General features: G+C 38.5%; 1 long non-coding RNA gene across 2 annotated transcripts; it reads left to right on the top strand.

Moving 5' to 3' along the window:
* Positions 1 to 2,323: 2,323 nt before the first annotated feature.
* LOC148673807 (uncharacterized) lies at positions 2,324 to 11,713 on the top strand. Of its 2 annotated transcripts, XR_015936124.1 has the most exons (5): positions 2,324 to 2,610; positions 3,949 to 4,059; positions 6,031 to 8,178; positions 9,713 to 9,904; positions 10,540 to 11,713. It is a non-coding gene; the product is annotated as an uncharacterized LOC148673807 (long non-coding RNA). The 2 variants fall into 2 exon arrangements; XR_015936123.1 differs by having other exon boundaries at positions 6,031 to 9,904.
* The last annotated feature ends 1,440 nt before the right edge of the window (positions 11,714 to 13,153 follow it).

Raw genomic sequence — 13,153 nt, 5'->3', positions numbered from 1 at the left:
ACTTTATTGTACTTAAATGGATTTGTAAAGTTCTCCTGATCTGCTCTTCTCTGTCACTCTATCTGTAATTTGTTTTAAAAAGCTACTTAATCTTCATAATCAAGTTATCAGATAAAAATGAAAGTTGTGTCCTAAAATTCAATATCTATTGAATGACTGTCTGTACTGAAGACACAGAAATAGATGCATTTACCCTGTCAAGTTGAACCACTTTCACTAATTTTGTGACCTTTCAGACTGTTATTGTGCACCTCAACCGATTTAGATTTGAATACTCGCAAAACAATTGAAAATCATGTACAGTCGGTGAAACATTTTATTTATTTGCAGTACATAAAGTAATATCAGTATTTTTAACATTGTGTAGCTTGGAGTGAATTGTGTAGATCCTAACTGAAAGTATCATGATCGCAAGCTCAGCTAGCAACTAAATGTGGAAAGTTTGCTAGGCAAGGCATGCATACTGTACATACAGTATGTGATGTGATGTTTGTTCCATTCCTTTTTCTCTGCTTCTCAATGATGCCATTGTCATGAATCATTCACTTGTGTGGAATCTGTGAAGTTGTTTTATATGTTTTAGTCTTGCAATGTTTTGAAAAAAAGTCATGTTTGAAACCAAGACAATTTTATCATTAAAGTGTTGTCTTCACAATGCAGGGTGGTAGCCTTTGGCCATGCTGTTACAGTTTCTCTCAAATGTGATAGCTTTTAATGATTCTGGAGAAGAAAATAAAACACATTAATAATTGCTTTTGCAATTTGACTTGCCTAACAAAACAACAGGAGTTCATTTTATCACACATACGCATAACAGCTCTTTAAATAATAGTGCCACAAAATAAAATTGAAAACATGTATCACTTTGTGAGCTGTTGTGAGAAAATTAAATTAACAAAACAATGGGTAAAGAAAACATTTCTCTTTTAAACACAAAAATCTGGCCAGGGGAGCAGAGATGCTGTGGTCTGGTACCAAGTTGAAATACTGTTTTTCAGCATTTTTACGCATTTATTGGATATAATTATTAGTGCAATAAAATGTTTTGACAGGCTGTAGAAACATGCACAGTATTCATCATATGGGTGATTCTGAGCAAAAGGAAGCTCCACAGAAAGAAATCTGGGTATTTACTGCATATAGATTTGTCTTTGTCCACATCACTGATTTCAACAATGTGCAAAAGCAATAAAAACACAGACAGACTGCTGGCGTAGATTAGATTACAGAGTGTGGAATTTAAACCAAGGGGACTGATACTCAGGGCTTACAATGCTCCAGTAAGACATTATCTAAAAGTTCAGTGTTCAGTCCAGTCAACATGACACACAAAGGACATTTGAAGGGGATGGCTCTTCAAATCCTCTGATTCTCCTCTTTTGGAGAAGATTGAACCGTTTTACTCTAAAACAGAAAAATCAAACCTCAGTCTATGAGGACAGAACACCTCACCCATAGGGATTATTGCTAAATAGACTCCTTCTCCCAGCACCATGATTACCTACCTGTTGGAGTCTCTTTCTGCCACTCACAGGAATCACATGCTTTTGTTCTTCAGAGGTTTTAATCTTTGTAATGGGACCATATTTGTCCTTCACCTTCAGTGCCAATCATATGACAAGCGCTGTCATCAGCCTTTTCCGTCTATCAGAACTCTTCATCATTGTTCCACTGTCTTGAAAGTTTTTCTTTTTTCCCTTTCTATGGTGTCTTTAAAAGTGGTGTTTAACAGATTTAGATTAAGCAGTTGATCTCTTGCTGGCTTTCCATCTTTTTTAAAATAAAAAAAAACGTTTAATTCAAGTACACACAGATAGCATTCTCTATCTGTTGACTTTAAACATATTTTTGGATTCTGTCAAATGTGATTTTCACTAACTTAATCATCACATCAAATATTTAATACATTTTGAATTAATATTATTTTTATATTACTGAGCAAAAACCACTCCTGCTCTGTGCTGTTCTCAGAATGTGTAAAAGTTCTACTTCCCTGACAACATTTTTTGTTTAGACTTTGTGCAAATGATTTTACTTTTCCACAATTTCTAGAGAAGTGATTATGAAAACGAGCATACAGTAGCAAGATACAGTGTTTAAAATACTGAGCCCTGCTACAGCCAACTATTCAAACATTTTATTGAAGGTTTAAACATTTGATGACTCATCAAAGCAGCCAGCAGCCAAAGTCATCTGCAGCACTGTTATTAGTGATGCACGGCTCTTCAAAAGAATGAAATAAATATCTATTCAGATGAAATGTCTTGTTGATTTAATAAATGCTTAGACAGCACAGCTTTTCTTCCCTCTTTCACTGCAGGTCCCTATTTTCACAGGATTCATATATCATGATGTGCTTGCTAGAACATGCAGAGAAAACAAATAAAAGTTAGGTACTTACTGTAAAAGGTAAAAACATACAATATGTACAATTCATTTAGAATATGATTGGGATTGAAATAAAGAAGGACATGGGAGAAGACAAGAACTTCAAGGCCAGGCTGAAGTTTGCTTGATTTATGCATTGCGCCTCACGTCAGACAGAATGGCCTTTTTGTTCCCCAGCTGTCAACGAAGCCAAATGTCTGGAGCTGGGAGAAAATCAGAAAGGTCAGTCCTTTTAATAAGATTACTCCATTCTCTGCTCATGAGCTGGGACATTGTCACAATGGCGCTGCTGTTAACCTGCTGGGCGACCGAGTCCTGGCACCCTCTCCTTCCCCTTCCCGTCCCTCTCCATGCTCCTGCTAGCCTGTGGCTATGTCAGCCCACAAGTGTCCCACCAATCCCCACGACAGACAGGCAGCTATTGTTCCCAGCAGCAGACAGCACAGCGAGAACTGCGGCTCTCACTGGAAAAAAACGCCCCCCCCCCCCCTCCTCCTAGGGTCCTAAAATACAGGTTGAAGTTTGGAAATTTCCATCTCTGGCTCACTTTTAGAAGGGCACACGTGCTGTAACGTAACCCCATGCATACATCTACTCTGTGCCACATGCCCCCTTTTCTAAGTCCTCCAGAGAAAGCTGCTGCTGTTGAAAATTTCATGAGTATACTGTCTTACTTTAAACCACCTCTTCAGCATTACACCGTCAACAATAATCGGCCATGGTTAGAATGAAATTGATACAAATAGGGGTTACTAAAATTATAGAGGGATACAGAAGTAGACCAAGAGGACTAATTAATATGTAAATTAAATCATCCAAACCCCCAAATTGTAATAATGATGCCATTATTATATTGATAGGGGTTGGTATAATTAGAGGCACTTGAGTTCTTTGTTCTCTGGCATGGCTTTGGTGAAAAGAGTAAAAAAACAGGCACACTGGGTTAAACAAATATTTATGAGCAATGACAATGACAATCTAAACAAAACTCAACAGAAACATATGGCATACAAGTAACTGGTCTTTATTCACTCCACAGGGCCGAATATTACACCTCAACAAGTTCATACAGAATACAAGTTATCTTAATCTAGGAATCTGCAAGATCAGTTGCAATGCAATTTCTTTCACTCTTACAGCACAGGACATAACTATCCTAGACAGTCAAGTGGTTAGTTCAGATCCCAAATACACCTGACCCTTGATCTGAGCTACTGTATATAGTCACTTCCATTAAACAGTCTTTATTCTGTGGTGGCTCTGTATTGTAGATCAAAGTCCACCCTAAGGTTCTACAGCACAGTATGTTTCGAATTCTGCACATTTTTTTCTTCGACCAAGTAACCTATAAATGAAATAATTATTGGTGCTAGGAAATTCTGTAATGTCAGTGTTGACTTTCTAAATGACAGTGTGATTGTATCACTCCTTTCCAGTTGTTAAAAGAGGACCATGAGAGTATTTTTGTGTTTCTCATTACATTTGAATCTTTGTGTCCCTCATGTTCTTATTCAGAAAAATAAAAATGATTCCTTGACTGATCTGTCTTCTTTGTAACAGTGGAGCCTGTTGGCCAGGTAGTCTTTGTGAAGAACTATTCCTTGCTGTTTTATTTGGTTAAAGGATCCCTGTATTCATGGACAGGTAGAACAATGCCATCAAAGATGAGAAGTGAGTTGAATTTAATGTAACATTATTATGTATTTATTTAGTGTGTATAAGTTGCTGTATTGGTAATGAATTGAATGCCAGTATATGCCCTGATCTTATATATCCAGCAAAACTCACAGTTTTAAGCAGAGTTAAAGTTAGATTTTTGTGTCGTTGCTGTTCTCACTTCTTATCTATGCTAACATAATAACAATAAGACCTGGTTTCTTTCAAGAAATGTCTGTATGCGATCCTCAGATCAGTTAGCTACTAACTAAAAAGGGCTAGGCAGGCTGAATGGCCTATTCTTATTTGTAACCTATGTTCATTATTTTATAGTTAACAAAGGACATAAGTGAAACCGAAATGTAGTTTTTAACTACAGTATATGTAACAACCAAAGGGTTGTGAGAGACTGGAACAAGCTCCCCAACCATGCTGTTGAAGCCAAAGAGATCCTTAGCTCAATTAACAACTAACTACCAAACAGGCTAGTTGAGCTGAATGGGTTCCTGTTGCTTAAGTAAGGTAAACATCAGCGTCAGATCACTGTGTGACAACTGCCTGAGAAGAGCGAATGGTTCAAGTGCCAGTGTATCAACCAAGAACAACTTTTATTTTTTGTTTATAAGTCTTCTTTTTCATTATAAGCAGGGTTTATCTAAATATAGAGTTCTGCTGAGTTGATGTTCTCGAAATTGATATACTGTATTTACGAGCAGGATTTCCGTATTTGCTTTTTTAATTATGTTGCCAATTCAGTTAATAAAAATCATTCTTAGTGGTCAATTTAATTTGAACTTTGGCAGCTGTCATACCACTGTAAGTAGAAGCAATGGTTGCTAGATCATCTTTGGCTTAAATCTCAGTCATAAACTCTTTATATTCACAAATCATCCGTTTAGTTTTCTGAATGGGCATTACTGAATGCAACACTTTTTCACAAAGATTGGATAATAATAAACATAAAGATGTTGTTAACAGTTCTCTTTACCTTCCTCATTTTATTAAATTATTTTTGTACATTTCAGTAATGAGCCTTTGAATTAGTTTCCTCCTGATTGTATTAATAGCAGTTGCTGCACAGCCTTAATTTTCTGTATTATGCTCCTAGAACATATTTATACTGTACATTAAAAACCCAATAGGAGTGCCTGAAAACAGGTTTGCTACACTTATTTGTACAGTCGATAACAAAATAACATGGAAGAAAAGCAGACCTGAAACATTTGTGTTTCCTTTCCTTATTTTAAAACAATGCACCCCAAACTTTAGATTTTCTTGAGGAATCCTAGATTTTTTAAAATAAATTTGTAATTAAAACTACTTTGAAATTTGCTTTACCTTAGCATTATGTTCAGCAACTTGAGATCACTGTCTTATTTCCTCCTCAATAAACTTATAATGAAAACCAAATTCATTGTCACCAGTAAGACACAGCTACAGTAGGTCTGAAGCTTTAAAAATGACTTTTTCATTGGGAAGATAAATATTTGTCTTAGGGCATGTAATATCATTTTCTGCCACATGACTCTTGGAGTTTGAATAATCTCAGCTGGCGAATTTATATATATATAGAAGAAGAAAAGCATACATTATTGTGCATGTGTGAGCAGTTAAAGCTACTAGGAATAAAAATGTGATATACAATAAATTATTTTCCATATACATAAATCTTTCTTTTAGGAAAACAGAGTTTGAAGCACCTAGGTACAGAAGGTAGCTGCTGCAGTTACCCACAACTCTCTGTGAAAAGGAATTCTTCAGTTTCTTTCAACTAATTAATTCTCTTTTAAATTCCAGTTGTGACAGAAATCAGCACGAGGCCTTTTTAATGCATTGTAAAACTTAACTTCCCTTGATTTAAATTGTACCGAAGCAATCTGTTTGCTTTTTTATTGTTTCTGTACATTGTCTTGGGGAGGACATTGTTTGCCTGTTTCTTGAGTAGATCGGTATGAACTTATTTTCTAACTCGTTCTTCCAATTCAGGGTTGCTGGAGAGCTGGAACCTATCCCGGCAAGCAATGGGTGCAAGGCAGGATACACCCAGGATGGGACGCCAGTCCATCACAGGACAGATGCATACACACAGAAACACACACAAGTTAACCCGCCAGTATGTTTTTTGACTGAGTGAGGAAACTCCAGCACCCTGAAGAAACCCATGCGAGAATATACTGTACAAGCAGATAGGTGCCCAAGGAATCAAACCCAGGGCCCCAGCTAACCACTGTGCCACTGTACCGCCCTGAACTTACAATTGTTAAACTTAATTTTCTATGTATCTGCCCAATCCATGAGTTTGCTAACTATCTAAATCATAGTATACATTGAGAAGGGTGTCAGGCCCAAGATGTATCACAAATTTGTGGTTGTGCCCCTAAAGATGTGCCCCTCGGTTTCCTGTTCATTCTCAAATTATTTTTGATTTGAGCATTAACCTGTCATAAGGGACCTAACCAAACCCTCTCTGGAAATCCAGATACTGTATCGTAAATTGTTTTAGGCTTTGATGTTATCAACTGTGCTTGTTCAATGAATTCCCAGTAAGCAACATAAAATCTTCCTTTTCTAAAGCCTTGTTGTCTAACAGGCAAGCAGCCATTGTCTTTCAGCTGTCTTGTAGATCACTCATTTCCAAAACCTTACCAATAGCAAAAGAACAAACCACTATAAGAGATGTTTTGCTTTGTGCAGTTGTACCCATTTTTGTATGAATAGATGTTACATCTGCAATGTTCTGCTCTCATAATCTGTGGGAACAGCTCCCATCCTAAATGAGAGTTAAAATATTTTAGCTAGGGTCCACAAATAATATCTCTCATTTCGTTACGTACTACTGGGAAAATGCTATCAGACCCTGATGATTTATTAGTATTAAGCAGGAGAACCTCAGTGTCAGTTATGCTAAAATTACCCAATATTGATGAATCTCCTCCTATAACAGGGGTCAAGTTATTGATGGCTTCCATTGTAAAGCCCTGTGTGAAATATTCATTTAGCACATGTTTCTTCTTCATCTTCTATTATTAATCCCCTATTATCCTGTAAACTATTTACATCAGCTGTTACAGTTCTTTTAATGTCGCGGTACTAAAAAAAGCTATGCATTCTTTTTGCCTCTGCTGCAATGTTCTTTTCCCAGTCTCTCTTGGCAATTCTAATATCTTTTTCCAGCTGTGTCTGTAGCTTGGTGCAGTATACTCTGTTATGGTCTCTGGATCTTGGGCCATTGAACACTGACTGTGTAGAGTCTCTTTTTATTCTTCCTCATTAAAACATTTAGGTTCATACACTTGGACGTATTTATTTTAGGGATGAATTTGTTTTGATTCTTTAACATTATGTATTTGAAGAATCATCCTTGTCTGACTGGCTCACGGATTGCCTCTGAATCCATCTGTTCCCACTTCGCTGCTTTCAAGCTCTACCTCATTCCATCCCAGTCTGCTTTTCTAAAAGTGTAAGCTCTCAAACTCAAACTTTAGGTATTTACAGTATGTACGTACAGTATATCAAAAGCCACTATGGTAAGTCAATTTGTCATTGAGAAATTAACAATAAATAGGACTGGTGGTTCTTAAATTATGAGTCTTTAATCAACTTTATAGATGTTGATTAAACATTTGTTAGCTGTTTATGGGTATTTATGAATCAATTTTCTAGCAGATTTCTGATAACCAGTCTGTTAACCTGTTGTAAGAAATGAACAAACCATTCTATCTCAATATATTAGTAAGAGCTGGAATATACATTATCACATATATAACAGGAGTAAAACTTTGTGTAAAGGGCTACATGAGTCTGGAACAAGCTGCTCACTCATGTTGTTGAAGCCAGTACCCTGGTTTCTTTCATGGAAAGGTTGGATGAGATCCTTGTACCAATTAGCTACTAATTACCAAACTGGCCAGATGGAACAAACGGCCTCCTTTCGTTTGTCACCTTTCTTATGTTCTTATGACAGGTATGCAGACATCATGGGAGAATAAAGGATCTGTAATTTGTTAGAGATCTATTTCCATCTAGTCCTTCCGCTCTGCCTTGTTTTCCCTTTTCTTTCCTATCCAGAGAGTCGACTGCATGGCGTTGTGCCAGTGGTTGCCAAGTGACTGTTTACTGTTTGAAGCCCTACAGGTATGTCTTCTCTACATTTCAGATCGTTTGCTCACATACTGTAGCAGTTCTCCACCTCTGATTCTTATTCTTTTGACGAACCTGACCTTTTTTTAAATCAGTTTTTCCTCTTTCTCTCACATGAGCTCTTCCTTGTACACACATGGCTGCTGTTTCATTGCTGTCCCCTCACTGAGCACCTATCTGCCTGTTCACAGCCACTGACCTTGAGCTTCACATCCTGCTAGTCCTACTGGTGCACGTGTTCATTACAGCCATTCAGTATGGGGTAGCAGTGGTTGGGGTTCTGGGCTTGTAACTGGAAGGCTGTGGGTTCAACTCCCAGGTGAGATACTGTTGTTGTACCCTTGAGCAAAGTACTTCACCCAAATGGTTCCAGTGAGATACCCAGCCATATATGCAAATATTCATTGTAAATAAATGAGCAATTCATAGTTGTCACGATCACAAACCCCTCCTCTTAAGGGCGCTCCAGCCCTTCCTTGTTTGCTTCATCTCCCCGCACTTGTTCCCTGTTCCAGCCCCTTTTCAGTTCCCCCTTAAAACCCAGACGGTGACGCTAATCCCGGCTCTGCATTGATTCCTGCATCATGCAAGCCCGGGACCTGGGTGCGCCTGTCTCCGTTATGGTTTTAAGTTTCTGTTTCTGTTCCCGTTCCTGTTTCCCCTGCCGGTCCCGACCCGGCTCTGGTTTTTAATCGTCAGTCCCGGATGGATCGCCTGGCTTTGAACTTTTGCCCTGTCTTTGGATTTCCCTCTTGACTCATCCCCGGATTGTTTGCCTCGGCCTCACCTCCCCCGACCACCAGCACCCCATGGACACGCCCCCCTGTTTTCATTCCCGTATCCTGCACGACTTTTCCCCGTGTTTTCTTCACTTTTCCCTGGATCATGCCGTCTGCATAGGGTCCGGAAAGAACTCCTTTAAATTCCTGACAATTGTAACTTGACGATTATAAATTATTTCTTTTTTTATCTATATCAAAAGGGCTCTAAACTCTATATTTCTGCTACTTAGAAGTAGGCTTTAAACTACACATCTTTTTATTTCTGTGACACAAAGATTGACTTTTATTGGTAATTTTGGTATATGTGATGCTCAGAGGGTCCAGGGTGTTCGATGGAAGGAGAGGCATTTTTATGTCTATTATTTAACAATTTGGAAGTAATATTTATGAAAAAAGGCTTTTCATTAGCAGGAAAACCATCAAGGGCACTGCTAACCTTTTTTTTATCAACTTCGTATTTAATACAGTTATTGGAGCAGATGTAATGTATTTGAATGCTCATAATCAATGCATTTTGGGTGGACAGCCACAAGAATATCAGTGCTTTATGTGTTTTATAGCGCTTATGCCTCAAACATAAGGTCTCTCCTTTCCAGCGAAGCTAAAAGTGAACGTACTGTATTCTACCGTCAGATAATCCGTTTTGTTTGATCAGACTTAAAGTTTCATAGTTTGCCCTGACACAGGCTTAATTAAACAAAATTAAATAAATCCTTGGGACTCCAATATAATCTTCTGGATTACAGAACTATTACACAGTGTGTGCAGCATGTCGGCACTACACCCAGTCTGGCTGCTAATGTATCAAACACATGGATTTGTGGTCAGCACTGGAGCCATGGCAAAGCGAAGATGTGGGTTTGAACTGTATGGGCTGACTTTGCCTAAAAGAAAGACTTGAGTGACTAATGCAGGACTGGCTGCTCAACTGTTTGATGGTAGGTAAATGTGAAAAAAAAAACATCTATAATTTGTTTTGCTTGTAAATATATGGGTAGTAGTACTGTATATGACATATTTCTCATTTGCTGGACACATGCCTCAGCATTTATTAGACGTTTTCATGAGGAACGTGCCTTTCTGAAGGGAGGCTTTCAAATGGACAAAGCAGGGCGTGTTCCTTTTAATGCTGTTTAAAACAAAAACAAACTAATGTGCCTGTCACTTAATAAGAAAAAGAAGAGTTCTAAGTTCTCTAGAGGGTGGCATTGATGTAAATGAAGGTGATCTGTCATTTCATGCAGATCCACAGCTCTGATGGAATTTTAGACATAGAAATAAAATCAGTGCAGTACCTGGATTCAAATAAAATGTGTACGTCTATTGTTCTGGAGTTACTACAGGAACAGCTGGTAAGCTCCAGAAAATGATTTTGTTTAAATGAGAGGTGAAAGCACCCTTCAATCACACGGCCATGAAAACGCTCTCTCTCTAACCTCTATCTTTGCTGTCAAAATCTTTCTGACCACTCTCTCCTGAAATTGGATGCAATTTTCCTGTCTTTACTTTTATCTTATTACATTAATTCTGTTTTTTTTTCCCTTTTAACAAGTGTTTTTTTTTTCTTGCCTAGGGGATGGCACAGTTTGATCCGAAGGGAAAAGCCGATTTCCTACAGAAAATACAAGCTGAATTTCAGTTTGTGCACAAGGCAAATATCATTACAATTCAGAAGGCACATTTCAGGAGTTTGGTCAAATCCTCCTCATTGTTTTCTTCTCAGAGAAGAAATGTAAAAACTCACCTAGCTGAGGGAAAGCAGCTTGTCTGTGAGGTGGGGGCTGACTGGACCCTCAAAAGAGATGGAAGGAACCCAGTAAAACTGATGCAGAATTCTTCATTTAGAGAGATTAGGAGGAAGCTTCATGGCTTGTCCAAATCAGCCCAAGCAGAGAAGAGGCTTGGGACATGTGTCACGCCCTCATCCAACCAGATTCCCACACGGAAGCGCATTGCTCTAATTACACTCTACCCCCGAACACTTTTTCCAAATGACACCACGACATCTCACAATATTTAAACCCTCTGATACCCTTGATTCTTTGCCTGGTTTTGGTTGCCCCTTCGGAGCTCCTACCTCGCTTTCTATTTTTAGTCTTCTGAGCCCTTTTGGATACAAACTACTGAAATCGCCCTTGATCTCGTCTCTCGCCTAGGCCTCTCCTGGATCGGAAGCCTTCTCTGCGCTTTTCAGATACGAACTACGGAAATCGCCCTTGATCTCGTTTCTCGCCTAGGCCTCTCCTGGATCGGAAGCCTTCTCTGTGCCCTCTCTTGCATTGGAAGCTACTGTGTCATTCCCCTTTATCTCCTGACCACCTGAGGTATTGCGCTGGGTCCATTCTCCCGATTGGTGTGCTGATCATTCGTGACGACAAGATGTCCGGAGAATAGCGTTTGATTGAGGGCGAAGAAGGGGAGTGAAGGAAAACCCCCAAAATATGGAAACAGAATCCTTAATTGTGGAGCAGGGTGACTGTTATTCAAGTGTTTTTTCTTTGGATTAGATGTCAAATCCATACTTGCAATGGAATAGCGTTTTTTAGAACAGCGTGCACAAGAGAGGGGGGCCATTCGGCTTGCCTTGTTCGTTTGGTAGTTTAGTACTGTCGCTGAGTGAATCTAAAATTTCTTCCAGCTGTTTCTTGAAGGTGCCCAAAGTTTGTGATGATTCAGCCACCCTGCTGGAAAGCCTGTTCCAGACACCCACCACTCTTTGAGAAAGCGTTTCCTTCTCTCTGTCCTAAATAAACAAGGTTTTCATCTGTGGCTCTGTGTCCTTGTTATACTACTGAATGTGAAGCAGACCCCCGAGTTGAACCTATCTGTACCTCGTAGGAATGTGTTTCCCTAAAATCTCCTCTAAATCTGTTCTGTCCAAGACTGAAAAGATTTAGCTCCCTTGACCTGTCTGTATAAGTCAGTCCCTGGAGTCCACAAATTATTTTGTTGAATTTCCTTTGCCAAGTGTCATCCCAATCCATTATTTTATCTAAATTCTTTGTAACTCCCTTTCTGCTGTTTCTGAGCTCTGTCAATCCCCTTATTTTAGTGTCAGCAGCAAATGTGGCTAGTACTGTATGTAAACCAGAATCTAGATTATAGACTGATTTATGTTAACTGTGTCCTCAATTATTAATCCACTATTATTCCCTATTATTGCATCCTCTATTAGTTCCCCTATTACGTCCCACTTTTACTGTTTTTTTTTACTCTTTCAGTACCAGCAAAGGTGTTTGCATGATTTATTTGCCTTTATTGCAATATTATTTTCTATCCCCCTCTTGGCAATTGTAATATCTTTTTTCAGCTACACCTATAGCTATACAGTACATGCTCTTTCTCCGTTTCTGAGCCATGGACCATTTTACCCAGTGTGTCAAGTGCTCTTTTCCATCTTATTTTATTAATTAATATTGCCATTACACCATTTAGACCATATTTTTCTGGTCTTAGACTTCAGTGTTTTAAGAGTGAATCCCTATGAGCCATTAACATTATGTTTTTGAAGTATAACCATCCTTCTCCTCTGACTCTGTCTATCCAATCCCAGCTCACTGCTTGTAGGCTCTGCCTCATTCCTTCATCGTCTGTTTTTCTATAATTATAAACCCTAATTTTAGAATCACATTTTTGAGTTTTAATGTATACAGTACATCAAATGATGCCATATTATGGTCACAGTTTCCCAGTGGCTCTGTCACGTCTGTTCCCTTAATTATATCCTGGTTGTTTAAGAAGAGTCAATAAGAACATATAGCCAAGTTGGCGTTTTTATGAAATGTTTAAAGAAGCGATCATTAACCAGTTCAGCCAATTCAGCTTCTGTATTTCCCATCACGATATCCTAATTTAAGTATGGCAAGTTAAGATCTCCTAGCAGTAGAAGATTGTCTTGCTAAATACCTTCCTATTTTCATTATACAGTAAATTGTTGCACCCAAATCTGTGTTAGACAGTCTTCGACATATACCTAATGATAAACCCTTTGAATTTCTCTTTTCCAGTTTAGAACAACCATATTCTAATGTGCTCATACTGTACCATCTTGCTTCAGTTGTTAACCTTACAGATTATTTTTGATATATGTCCCTACACTACCGCCTTTTCTGCTCTGCCTGTCAGGGCAAAGATCTTTGGCTAGACAGAACAATTTTATAAACAAGATATCTCTAGGAGTTCCACAG

Source organism: Lepisosteus platostomus, chromosome 4, assembly GCF_059453375.1.
Source record: "Lepisosteus platostomus isolate fLepPlt1 chromosome 4, fLepPlt1.hap1, whole genome shotgun sequence".
NCBI lineage: Eukaryota > Metazoa > Chordata > Actinopteri > Semionotiformes > Lepisosteidae > Lepisosteus > Lepisosteus platostomus.
Note: the sequence above shows the minus strand (reverse complement) of the source record. Positions and strands in the feature narration are given on the sequence as shown.